This window comes from Electrophorus electricus, chromosome 18, assembly GCF_041902795.1.
Source record: "Electrophorus electricus isolate QZ-2024a chromosome 18, ASM4190279v1, whole genome shotgun sequence".
Classification (NCBI taxonomy): domain Eukaryota; kingdom Metazoa; phylum Chordata; class Actinopteri; order Gymnotiformes; family Gymnotidae; genus Electrophorus; species Electrophorus electricus.
Window position 1 is genome coordinate 1762501 of NC_137514.1, and position 12500 is coordinate 1775000.

At 43.5% G+C, this 12500-nt stretch overlaps 3 non-coding genes and 7 pseudogenes across 3 annotated transcripts; all 10 read right to left on the reverse strand.

Annotated features, from left to right (window-relative positions):
- Window positions 1-235: 235 nt before the first annotated feature.
- On the reverse strand, window positions 236-344 carry LOC145652149 (5S ribosomal RNA; annotated as a pseudogene).
- Window positions 345-1456: 1112 nt separating this feature from the next.
- LOC145652150 (5S ribosomal RNA) lies at window positions 1457-1565 on the reverse strand (annotated as a pseudogene).
- Window positions 1566-2673: 1108 nt separating this feature from the next.
- Window positions 2674-2782, reverse strand: LOC145652355 (5S ribosomal RNA; annotated as a pseudogene).
- Window positions 2783-3895: 1113 nt separating this feature from the next.
- On the reverse strand, window positions 3896-4004 carry LOC145652359 (5S ribosomal RNA; annotated as a pseudogene).
- A 1102-nt stretch (window positions 4005-5106) lies between these two features.
- LOC145652151 (5S ribosomal RNA) lies at window positions 5107-5215 on the reverse strand (annotated as a pseudogene).
- A 965-nt stretch (window positions 5216-6180) lies between these two features.
- On the reverse strand, window positions 6181-6299 carry LOC118242787 (5S ribosomal RNA). Its single transcript, XR_004777038.2, has one exon. It is a non-coding gene; the product is annotated as a 5S ribosomal RNA (ribosomal RNA).
- Window positions 6300-7418: 1119 nt separating this feature from the next.
- LOC118242768 (5S ribosomal RNA) lies at window positions 7419-7537 on the reverse strand. The gene has a single exon (XR_004777030.1). It is a non-coding gene; the product is annotated as a 5S ribosomal RNA (ribosomal RNA).
- A 1103-nt stretch (window positions 7538-8640) lies between these two features.
- Window positions 8641-8749, reverse strand: LOC145652158 (5S ribosomal RNA; annotated as a pseudogene).
- Window positions 8750-9869: 1120 nt separating this feature from the next.
- LOC118242776 (5S ribosomal RNA) lies at window positions 9870-9978 on the reverse strand (annotated as a pseudogene).
- Window positions 9979-12280: 2302 nt separating this feature from the next.
- On the reverse strand, window positions 12281-12399 carry LOC118242770 (5S ribosomal RNA). The gene has a single exon (XR_014118359.1). It is a non-coding gene; the product is annotated as a 5S ribosomal RNA (ribosomal RNA).
- Window positions 12400-12500: the final 101 nt, after the last annotated feature.

Genomic DNA, 12500 nt, shown 5'->3' on the forward strand with positions numbered 1-12500 from the left:
ATACATAGAGTTAAGAGAAAGAGTTGTAAAAGTAAATGAATATGGAATTGTTTTGGTGAAATGCATAAAACAAAGATTCATAAGTTTATGCGAAGCTGGCGCACTTGCTAAATTCCAAAATGCTACTGTTCTAAACATAAAATGAAGAAAGAAAGCATGAAATAAAACATAAAGAACGAAGTTACGTAATACGTGAAAGGGGGAAAACCTGAAAAGAAACACAGCTAAGAAGAAAAGCTTACAGCACCTGGTATTCCCAGGCTGTCTACCATCCAAGTACTAACCAGGCCCGACCCTGCTTAGTTTCCGAGATCGGACGTGTTCAGGTTGGTATGGCCGTAAGCTGTGGAAAACCCTTCTCGAAGGGATAAAACAATGCCTTACACAATTCTTTTGGTGTTTTTGCTTGCCATTTTTCATTGCTTTAACGTGCTGTTCCTCTCTGCAATATGCACGATGATCCGTTGCTTACAATTATATGAAGCTCATTTTCTGGCATAATTATCACAGTGTGTCGTTGTATTGGACACTACTTCCTACAACTAACGTCAGCTATCAACCTCTTCATCCATACGTTCAGTGAACAAATAGGCGACAACTCAAGAGACCCAGCTGTGCACAATCGCACTGTTTCAGAATAGCAAGCCAGCTTTTGTACCCCGACAATTCTGTCTACTGCTTGTGATCCTGCGTTGTGTTCTGGCGGTGTTAAAATAACGAGGCAAGCGGCAGTACTGGGTCTCTGGACCTTTACTGTAAAAACATCTACCAGTGTGTGTGTGTGTGTGTGTGTGTGTGTGTGTGTGTGTCTACCAGTGTGTGTGTGTGTCTGTGTGAGAGACTGGCTTGGAATTTCCAGTGTGTGTGTGTGTGTGCGCGTGTGTGTGCGCGCGCGCGTGTGAGTGTGTGAGAAACTGACATGGCATTTCCAGTGTGTGTGTGGGGGGGGGGTGTTTGAGAGAGACTTGGCCGCAGGAACATCGGCCGCAGGAACTAAAATTAGTTTATCCCTTCCCAAAATAAAACCCGTTAAAATGTAGATAGCACATATAATGTAGGATGGGATGCAAGAATAAAACTAAGCTCTAATCCCAAAATTACTGGACGCAGTTTAACTCGAAGCAACCTACCTCCATTTCCGTAAATAAAAGCTTTGAGTCGCGTGCGGTCGAACGCACCTACATAATTGGTCCGAAAGTGCTCGCACACACAAACCGCATAATACATAGAGTTAAGAGAAAGAGTTGTAAAAGTAAATGAATATGGAATTGTTTTGGTGAAATGCATAAAACAAAGATTCATAAGTTTATGCGAAGCTGGCGCACTTGCTAAATTCCAAAATGCTACTGTTCTAAACATAAAATGAAGAAAGAAAGCATGAAATAAAACATAAAGAACGAAGTTACGTAATACGTGAAAGGGGGAAAACCTGAAAAGAAACACAGCTAAGAAGAAAAGCTTACAGCACCTGGTATTCCCAGGCTGTCTACCATCCAAGTACTAACCAGGCCCGACCCTGCTTAGTTTCCGAGATCGGACGTGTTCAGGTTGGTATGGCCGTAAGCTGTGGAAAACCCTTCTCGAAGGGATAAAACAATGCCTTACACAATTCTTTTGGTGTTTTTGCTTGCCATTTTTCATTGCTTTAACGTGCTGTTCCTCTCTGCAATATGCACGATGATCCGTTGCTTACAATTATATGAAGCTCATTTTCTGGCATAATTATCACAGTGTGTCGTTGTATTGGACACTACTTCCTACAACTAACGTCAGCTATCAACCTCTTCATCCATACGTTCAGTGAACAAATAGGCGACAACTCAAGAGACCCAGCTGTGCACAATCGCACTGTTTCAGAATAGCAAGCCAGCTTTTGTACCCCGACAATTCTGTCTACTGCTTGTGATCCTGCGTTGTGTTCTGGCGGTGTTAAAATAACGAGGCAAGCGGCAGTACTGGGTCTCTGGACCTTTACTGTAAAAACATCTACCAGTGTGTGTGTGTGTGTGTGTGTGTGTGTGTGTGTCTACCAGTGTGTGTGTGTGTCTGTGTGAGAGACTGGCTTGGAATTTCCAGTGTGTGTGTGTGTGTGCGCGTGTGTGTGCGCGCGCGCGTGTGAGTGTGTGAGAAACTGACATGGCATTTCCAGTGTGTGTGTGGGGGGGGGGTGTTTGAGAGAGACTTGGCCGCAGGAACATCGGCCGCAGGAACTAAAATTAGTTTATCCCTTCCCAAAATAAAACCCGTTAAAATGTAGATAGCACATATAATGTAGGATGGGATGCAAGAATAAAACTAAGCTCTAATCCCAAAATTACTGGACGCAGTTTAACTCGAAGCAACCTACCTCCATTTCCGTAAATAAAAGCTTTGAGTCGCGTGCGGTCGAACGCACCTACATAATTGGTCCGAAAGTGCTCGCACACACAAACCGCATAATACATAGAGTTAAGAGAAAGAGTTGTAAAAGTAAATGAATATGGAATTGTTTTGGTGAAATGCATAAAACAAAGATTCATAAGTTTATGCGAAGCTGGCGCACTTGCTAAATTCCAAAATGCTACTGTTCTAAACATAAAATGAAGAAAGAAAGCATGAAATAAAACATAAAGAACGAAGTTACGTAATACGTGAAAGGGGGAAAACCTGAAAAGAAACACAGCTAAGAAGAAAAGCTTACAGCACCTGGTATTCCCAGGCGGTCTCCCATCCAAGTACTAACCAGGCCCGACCCTGCTTAGCTTCCGAGATCGGACGTGTTCAGGGTGGTATGGCCGTAAGCGATGGAGAGCCCTTCTCGAAGGGATAAAACAATGCCTTACACAATTCTTTTGGTGTTTTTGCTTGCCATTTTTCATTGCTTTAACGTGCTGTTCCTCTCTGCAATATGCACGATGATCCGTTGCTTACAATTATATGAAGCTCATTTTCTGGCATAATTATCACAGTGTGTCGTTGTATTGGACACTACTTCCTACAACTAACGTCAGCTATCAACCTCTTCATCCATACGTTCAGTGAACAAATAGGCGACAACTCAAGAGACCCAGCTGTGCACAATCGCACTGTTTCAGAATAGCAAGCCAGCTTTTGTACCCCGATAATTCTGTCTACTGCTTGTGATCCTGCGTTGTGTTCTGGCGGTGTTAAAATAACGGGGCAAGCGGCAGTACTGGGTCTCTGGACCTTTACTGTAAAAACATCTACCAGTGTGTGTGTGTGTGTGTGTGTGTGTCTGTGTGAGAGACTGGCTTGGAATTTCCAGTGTGTGTGTGTGTGTGTGTGTGTGTGTGCGTGCGTGTGCGTGCGTGCGTGTGCGCGCGCGCGTGTGAGTGTGTGAGAAACTGACATGGTATTTCCAGTGTGTGTGTGTGTGTGTGGGGGGGGGGGGGTTTGAGAGAGACTTGGCCGCAGGAACATCGGCCGCAGGAACTAAAATTAATTTATCCCTTCCCAAAATAAAACCCGTTAAAATGTAGATAGCACATATAATGTAGGATGGGATGCAAGAATAAAACTAAGCTCTAATCCCAAAATTACTGGACGCAGTTTAACTCGAAGCAACCTACCTCCATTTCCGTAAATAAAAGCTTTGAGTCGCGTGCGGTCGAACGCACCTACATAATTGGTCCGAAAGTGCTCGCACACACAAACCGCATAATACATAGAGTTAAGAGAAAGAGTTGTAAAAGTAAATGAATATGGAATTGTTTTGGTGAAATGCATAAAACAAAGATTCATAAGTTTATGCGAAGCTGGCGCACTTGCTAAATTCCAAAATGCTACTGTTCTAAACATAAAATGAAGAAAGAAAGCATGAAATAAAACATAAAGAACGAAGTTACGTAATACGTGAAAGGGGGAAAACCTGAAAAGAAACACAGCTAAGAAGAAAAGCTTACAGCACCTGGTATTCCCAGGCGGTCTCCCATCCAAGTACTAACCAGGCCCGACCTTGCTTAGCTTCCGAGATCGGGGGTGTTCAGGGTGGTATGGCCGTAAGCGATGGAAAGCCCTTCTCGAAGGGATAAAACAATGCCTTACACAATTCTTTTGGTGTTTTTGCTTGCCATTTTTCATTGCTTTAACGTGCTGTTCCTCTCTGCAATATGCACGATGATCCGTTGCTTACAATTATATGAAGCTCATTTTCTGGCATAATTATCACAGTGTGTCGTTGTATTGGACACTACTTCCTACAACTAACGTCAGCTATCAACCTCTTCATCCATACGTTCAGTGAACAAATAGGCGACAACTCAAGAGACCCAGCTGTGCACAATCGCACTGTTTCAGAATAGCAAGCCAGCTTTTGTACCCCGATAATTCTGTCTACTGCTTGTGATCCTGCGTTGTGTTCTGGCGGTGTTAAAATAACGGGGCAAGCGGCAGTACTGGGTCTCTGGACCTTTACTGTAAAAACATCTACCAGTGTGTGTGTGTGTGTGTGTGTGTGTGTCTGTGTGAGAGACTGGCTTGGAATTTCCAGTGTGTGTGTGTGTGTGTGTGTGTGTGTGCGTGCGTGTGCGTGCGTGCGTGTGCGCGCGCGCGTGTGAGTGTGTGAGAAACTGACATGGTATTTCCAGTGTGTGTGTGGGGGGGGTTTGAGAGAGACTTGGCCGCAGGAACATCGGCCGCAGGAACTAAAATTAATTTATCCCTTCCCAAAATAAAACCCGTTAAAATGTAGATAGCACATATAATGTAGGATGGGATGCAAGAATAAAACTAAGCTCTAATCCCAAAATTACTGGACGCAGTTTAACTCGAAGCAACCTACCTCCATTTCCGTAAATAAAAGCTTTGAGTCGCGTGCGGTCGAACGCACCTACATAATTGGTCCGAAAGTGCTCGCACACACAAACCGCATAATACATAGAGTTAAGAGAAAGAGTTGTAAAAGTAAATGAATATGGAATTGTTTTGGTGAAATGCATAAAACAAAGATTCATAAGTTTATGCGAAGCTGGCGCACTTGCTAAATTCCAAAATGCTACTGTTCTAAACATAAAATGAAGAAAGAAAGCATGAAATAAAACATAAAGAACGAAGTTACGTAATACGTGAAAGGGGGAAAACCTGAAAAGAAACACAGCTAAGAAGAAAAGCTTACAGCACCTGGTATTCCCAGGCTGTCTACCATCCAAGTACTAACCAGGCCCGACCCTGCTTAGTTTCCGAGATCGGACGTGTTCAGGTTGGTATGGCCGTAAGCTGTGGAAAACCCTTCTCGAAGGGATAAAACAATGCCTTACACAATTCTTTTGGTGTTTTTGCTTGCCATTTTTCATTGCTTTAACGTGCTGTTCCTCTCTGCAATATGCACGATGATCCGTTGCTTACAATTATATGAAGCTCATTTTCTGGCATAATTATCACAGTGTGTCGTTGTATTGGACACTACTTCCTACAACTAACGTCAGCTATCAACCTCTTCATCCATACGTTCAGTGAACAAATAGGCGACAACTCAAGAGACCCAGCTGTGCACAATCGCACTGTTTCAGAATAGCAAGCCAGCTTTTGTACCCCGACAATTCTGTCTACTGCTTGTGATCCTGCGTTGTGTTCTGGCGGTGTTAAAATAACGAGACAAGCGGCAGTACTGGGTCTCTGGACCTTTACTGTAAAAACATCTACCAGTGTGTGTGTGTGTGTGTGGGGGGGGGGGGGGGTGTTTGAGAGAGACTTGGCCGCAGGAACATCGGCCGCAGGAACTAAAATTAGTTTATCCCTTCCCAAAATAAAACCCGTTAAAATGTAGATAGCACATATAATGTAGGATGGGATGCAAGAATAAAACTAAGCTCTAATCCCAAAATTACTGGACGCAGTTTAACTCGAAGCAACCTACCTCCATTTCCGTAAATAAAAGCTTTGAGTCGCGTGCGGTCGAACGCACCTACATAATTGGTCCGAAAGTGCTCGCACACACAAACCGCATAATACATAGAGTTAAGAGAAAGAGTTGTAAAAGTAAATGAATATGGAATTGTTTTGGTGAAATGCATAAAACAAAGATTCATAAGTTTATGCGAAGCTGGCGCACTTGCTAAATTCCAAAATGCTACTGTTCTAAACATAAAATGAAGAAAGAAAGCATGAAATAAAACATAAAGAACGAAGTTACGTAATACGTGAAAGGGGGAAAACCTGAAAAGAAACACAGCTAAGAAGAAAAGCTTACAGCACCTGGTATTCCCAGGCGGTCTCCCATCCAAGTACTAACCAGGCCCGACCCTGCTTAGCTTCCGAGATCGGACGAGATCGGGCGTGTTCAGGGTGGTATGGCCGTAAGCGATGGAGAGCCCTTCTCGAAGGGATAAAACAATGCCTTACACAATTCTTTTGGTGTTTTTGCTTGCCATTTTTCATTGCTTTAACGTGCTGTTCCTCTCTGCAATATGCACAATGATCCGTTGCTTACAATTATATGAAGCTCATTTTCTGGCATAATTATCACAGTGTGTCGTTGTATTGGACACTACTTCCTACAACTAACGTCAGCTATCAACCTCTTCATCCATACGTTCAGTGAACAAATAGGCGACAACTCAAGAGACCCAGCTGTGCACAATCGCACTGTTTCAGAATAGCAAGCCAGCTTTTGTACCCCGATAATTCTGTCTACTGCTTGTGATCCTGCGTTGTGTTCTGGCGGTGTTAAAATAACGGGGCAAGCGGCAGTACTGGGTCTCTGGACCTTTACTGTAAAAACATCTACCAGTGTGTGTGTGTGTGTGTGTGTGTGTGTCTGTGTGAGAGACTGGCTTGGAATTTCCAGTGTGTGTGTGTGTGTGTGTGTGTGTGTGCGTGCGTGTGCGTGCGTGCGTGTGCGCGCGCGCGTGTGAGTGTGTGAGAAACTGACATGGTATTTCCAGTGTGTGTGTGTGTGTGTGTGGGGGGGGGGGGGGGTTTGAGAGAGACTTGGCCGCAGGAACATCGGCCGCAGGAACTAAAATTAATTTATCCCTTCCCAAAATAAAACCCGTTAAAATGTAGATAGCACATATAATGTAGGATGGGATGCAAGAATAAAACTAAGCTCTAATCCCAAAATTACTGGACGCAGTTTAACTCGAAGCAACCTACCTCCATTTCCGTAAATAAAAGCTTTGAGTCGCGTGCGGTCGAACGCACCTACATAATTGGTCCGAAAGTGCTCGCACACACAAACCGCATAATACATAGAGTTAAGAGAAAGAGTTGTAAAAGTAAATGAATATGGAATTGTTTTGGTGAAATGCATAAAACAAAGATTCATAAGTTTATGCGAAGCTGGCGCACTTGCTAAATTCCAAAATGCTACTGTTCTAAACATAAAATGAAGAAAGAAAGCATGAAATAAAACATAAAGAACGAAGTTACGTAATACGTGAAAGGGGGAAAACCTGAAAAGAAACACAGCTAAGAAGAAAAGCTTACAGCACCTGGTATTCCCAGGCGGTCTCCCATCCAAGTACTAACAAGGCCCGACCCTGCTTAGCTTCCGAGATCGGACGAGATCGCGCGTGTTCAGGGTGGTATGGCCGTAAGCTGTGGAAAGCCCTTCTCGAAGGGATAAAACAATGCCTTACACAATTCTTTTGGTGTTTTTGCTTGCCATTTTTGATTGCTTTAACGTGCTGTTCCTCTCTGCAATATGCACGATGATCCGTTGCTTACAATTATATGAAGCTCATTTTCTGGCATAATTATCACAGTGTGTCGTTGTATTGGACACTACTTCCTACAACTAACGTCAGCTATCAACCTCTTCATCCATACGTTCAGTGAACAAATAGGCGACAACTCAAGAGACCCAGCTGTGCACAATCGCACTGTTTCAGAATAGCAAGCCAGCTTTTGTACCCCGATAATTCTGTCTACTGCTTGTAATCCTGCGTTGTGTTCTGGCGGTGTTAAAATAACGGGGCAAGCGGCAGTACTGGGTCTCTGGACCTTTACTGTAAAAACATCTACCAGTGTGTGTGTGTGTGTGTGTGTGTGTGTCTGTGTGAGAGACTGGCTTGGAATTTCCAGTGTGTGTGTGTGTGTGTGTGTGTGTGTGCGTGCGTGTGCGTGCGTGCGTGTGCGCGCGCGCGTGTGAGTGTGTGAGAAACTGACATGGTATTTCCAGTGTGTGTGTGTGGGGGGGGTTGAGAGAGACTTGGCCGCAGGAACATCGGCCGCAGGAACTAAAATTAATTTATCCCTTCCCAAAATAAAACCCGTTAAAATGTAGATAGCACATATAATGTAGGATGGGATGCAAGAATAAAACTAAGCTCTAATCCCAAAATTACTGGACGCAGTTTAACTCGAAGCAACCTACCTCCATTTCCGTAAATAAAAGCTTTGAGTCGCGTGCGGTCGAACGCACCTACATAATTGGTCCGAAAGTGCTCGCACACACAAACCGCATAATACATAGAGTTAAGAGAAAGAGTTGTAAAAGTAAATGAATATGGAATTGTTTTGGTGAAATGCATAAAACAAAGATTCATAAGTTTATGCGAAGCTGGCGCACTTGCTAAATTCCAAAATGCTACTGTTCTAAACATAAAATGAAGAAAGAAAGCATGAAATAAAACATAAAGAACGAAGTTACGTAATACGTGAAAGGGGGAAAACCTGAAAAGAAACACAGCTAAGAAGAAAAGCTTACAGCACCTGGTATTCCCAGGCTGTCTACCATCCAAGTACTAACCAGGCCCGACCCTGCTTAGTTTCCGAGATCGGACGTGTTCAGGTTAGTATGGCCGTAAGCTGTGGAAAGCCCTTCTCGAAGGGATAAAACAATGCCTTACACAATTCTTTTGGTGTTTTTGCTTGCCATTTTTCATTGCTTTAACGTGCTGTTCCTCTCTGCAATATGCACGATGATCCGTTGCTTACAATTATATGAAGCTCATTTTCTGGCATAATTATCACAGTGTGTCGTTGTATTGGACACTACTTCCTACAACTAACGTCAGCTATCAACCTCTTCATCCATACGTTCAGTGAACAAATAGGCGACAACTCAAGAGACCCAGCTGTGCACAATCGCACTGTTTCAGAATAGCAAGCCAGCTTTTGTACCCCGACAATTCTGTCTACTGCTTGTGATCCTGCGTTGTGTTCTGGCGGTGTTAAAATAACGAGGCAAGCGGCAGTACTGGGTCTCTGGACCTTTACTGTAAAAACATCTACCAGTGTGTGTGTGTGTGTGTGTGTGTGTGTGTGTGTGTGTGTGTGTGTCTACCAGTGTGTGTGTGTGTCTGTGTGAGAGACTGGCTTGGAATTTCCAGTGTGTGTGTGTGTGTGCGCGTGTGTGTGCGCGCGCGCGTGTGAGTGTGTGAGAAACTGACATGGCATTTCCAGTGTGTGTGTGGGGGGGGGGTGTTTGAGAGAGACTTGGCCGCAGGAACATCGGCCGCAGGAACTAAAATTAGTTTATCCCTTCCCAAAATAAAACCCGTTAAAATGTAGATAGCACATATAATGTAGGATGGGATGCAAGAATAAAACTAAGCTCTAATCCCAAAATTACTGGACGCAGTTTAACTCGAAGCAACCTACCTCCATTTCCGTAAATAAAAGCTTTGAGTCGCGTGCGGTCGAACGCACCTACATAATTGGTCCGAAAGTGCTCGCACACACAAACCGCATAATACATAGAGTTAAGAGAAAGAGTTGTAAAAGTAAATGAATATGGAATTGTTTTGGTGAAATGCATAAAACAAAGATTCATAAGTTTATGCGAAGCTGGCGCACTTGCTAAATTCCAAAATGCTACTGTTCTAAACATAAAATGAAGAAAGAAAGCATGAAATAAAACATAAAGAACGAAGTTACGTAATACGTGAAAGGGGGAAAACCTGAAAAGAAACACAGCTAAGAAGAAAAGCTTACAGCACCTGGTATTCCCAGGCTGTCTACCATCCAAGTACTAACCAGGCCCGACCCTGCTTAGTTTCCGAGATCGGACGTGTTCAGGTTGGTATGGCCGTAAGCTGTGGAAAACCCTTCTCGAAGGGATAAAACAATGCCTTACACAATTCTTTTGGTGTTTTTGCTTGCCATTTTTCATTGCTTTAACGTGCTGTTCCTCTCTGCAATATGCACGATGATCCGTTGCTTACAATTATATGAAGCTCATTTTCTGGCATAATTATCACAGTGTGTCGTTGTATTGGACACTACTTCCTACAACTAACGTCAGCTATCAACCTCTTCATCCATACGTTCAGTGAACAAATAGGCGACAACTCAAGAGACCCAGCTGTGCACAATCGCACTGTTTCAGAATAGCAAGCCAGCTTTTGTACCCCGACAATTCTGTCTACTGCTTGTGATCCTGCGTTGTGTTCTGGCGGTGTTAAAATAACGAGGCAAGCGGCAGTACTGGGTCTCTGGACCTTTACTGTAAAAACATCTACCAGTGTGTGTGTGTGTGTGTGTGTGTGTGTGTGTCTACCAGTGTGTGTGTGTGTCTGTGTGAGAGACTGGCTTGGAATTTCCAGTGTGTGTGTGTGTGTGCGCGTGTGTGTGCGCGCGCGCGTGTGAGTGTGTGAGAAACTGACATGGCATTTCCAGTGTGTGTGTGGGGGGGGTTTGAGAGAGACTTGGCCGCAGGAACATCGGCCGCAGGAACTAAAATTAATTTATCCCTTCCCAAAATAAAACCCGTTAAAATGTAGATAGCACATATAATGTAGGATGGGATGCAAGAATAAAACTAAGCTCTAATCCCAAAATTACTGGACGCAGTTTAACTCGAAGCAACCTACCTCCATTTCCGTAAATAAAAGCTTTGAGTCGCGTGCGGTCGAACGCACCTACATAATTGGTCCGAAAGTGCTCGCACACACAAACCGCATAATACATAGAGTTAAGAGAAAGAGTTGTAAAAGTAAATGAATATGGAATTGTTTTGGTGAAATGCATAAAACAAAGATTCATAAGTTTATGCGAAGCTGGCGCACTTGCTAAATTCCAAAATGCTACTGTTCTAAACATAAAATGAAGAAAGAAAGCATGAAATAAAACATAAAGAACGAAGTTACGTAATACGTGAAAGGGGGAAAACCTGAAAAGAAACACAGCTAAGAAGAAAAGCTTACAGCACCTGGTATTCCCAGGCTGTCTACCATCCAAGTACTAACCAGGCCCGAGCCTGCTTAGTTTCCAAGATCGGACGTGTTCAGGTTGATATGGCCATAAGCTGTGGAAAGCCCTTCTCGAAGGGATAAAACAATGCCTTACACAATTCTTTTGGTGTTTTTGCTTGCCATTTTTCATTGCTTTAACGTGCTGTTCCTCTCTGCAATATGCACGATGATCCGTTGCTTACAATTATATGAAGCTCATTTTCTGGCATAATTATCACAGTGTGTCGTTGTATTGGACACTACTTCCTACAACTAACGTCAGCTATCAACCTCTTCATCCATACGTTCAGTGAACAAATAGGCGACAACTCAAGAGACCCAGCTGTGCACAATCGCACTGTTTCAGAATAGCAAGCCAGCTTTTGTACCCCGATAATTCTGTCTACTGCTTGTGATCCTGCGTTGTGTTCTGGCGGTGTTAAAATAACGGGGCAAGCGGCAGTACTGGGTCTCTGGACCTTTACTGTAAAAACATCTACCAGTGTGTGTGTGTGTGTGTGTGTGTGTGTGTGTCTACCAGTGTGTGTGTGTGTCTGTGTGAGAGACTGGCTTGGAATTTCCAGTGTGTGTGTGTGTGAGAAACTGACATGGCATTTCCAGTGTGTGTGTGTGTGTGTGTGTGTGGGGGGGGGGGGGGGGGTGTTTGAGAGAGACTTGGCCGCAGGAACATCGGCCGCAGGAACTAAAATTAGTTTATCCCTTCCCAAAATAAAACCCGTTAAAATGTAGATAGCACATATAATGTAGGATGGGATGCAAGAATAAAACTAAGCTCTAATCCCAAAATTACTGGACGCAGTTTAACTCGAAGCAACCTACCTCCATTTCCGTAAATAAAAGCTTTGAGTCGCGTGCGGTCGAACGCACCTACATAATTGGTCCGAAAGTGCTCGCACACACAAACCGCATAATACATAGAGTTAAGAGAAAGAGTTGTAAAAGTAAATGAATATGGAATTGTTTTGGTGAAATGCATAAAACAAAGATTCATAAGTTTATGCGAAGCTGGCGCACTTGCTAAATTCCAAAATGCTACTGTTCTAAACATAAAATGAAGAAAGAAAGCATGAAATAAAACATAAAGAACGAAGTTACGTAATACGTGAAAGGGGGAAAACCTGAAAAGAAACACAGCTAAGAAGAAAAGCTTACAGCACCTGGTATTCCCAGGCGGTCTCCCATCCAAGTACTAACCAGGCCCGACCTTGCTTAGCTTCCGAGATCGGACGAGATCGGGCGTGTTCAGGGTGATATGGCCGTAAGCCATGGAAAGCCCTTCTCGAAGGGATAAAACAATGCCTTACACAATTCTTTTGGTGTTTTTGCTTGCCATTTTTCATTGCTTTAACGTGCTGTTCCTCTCTG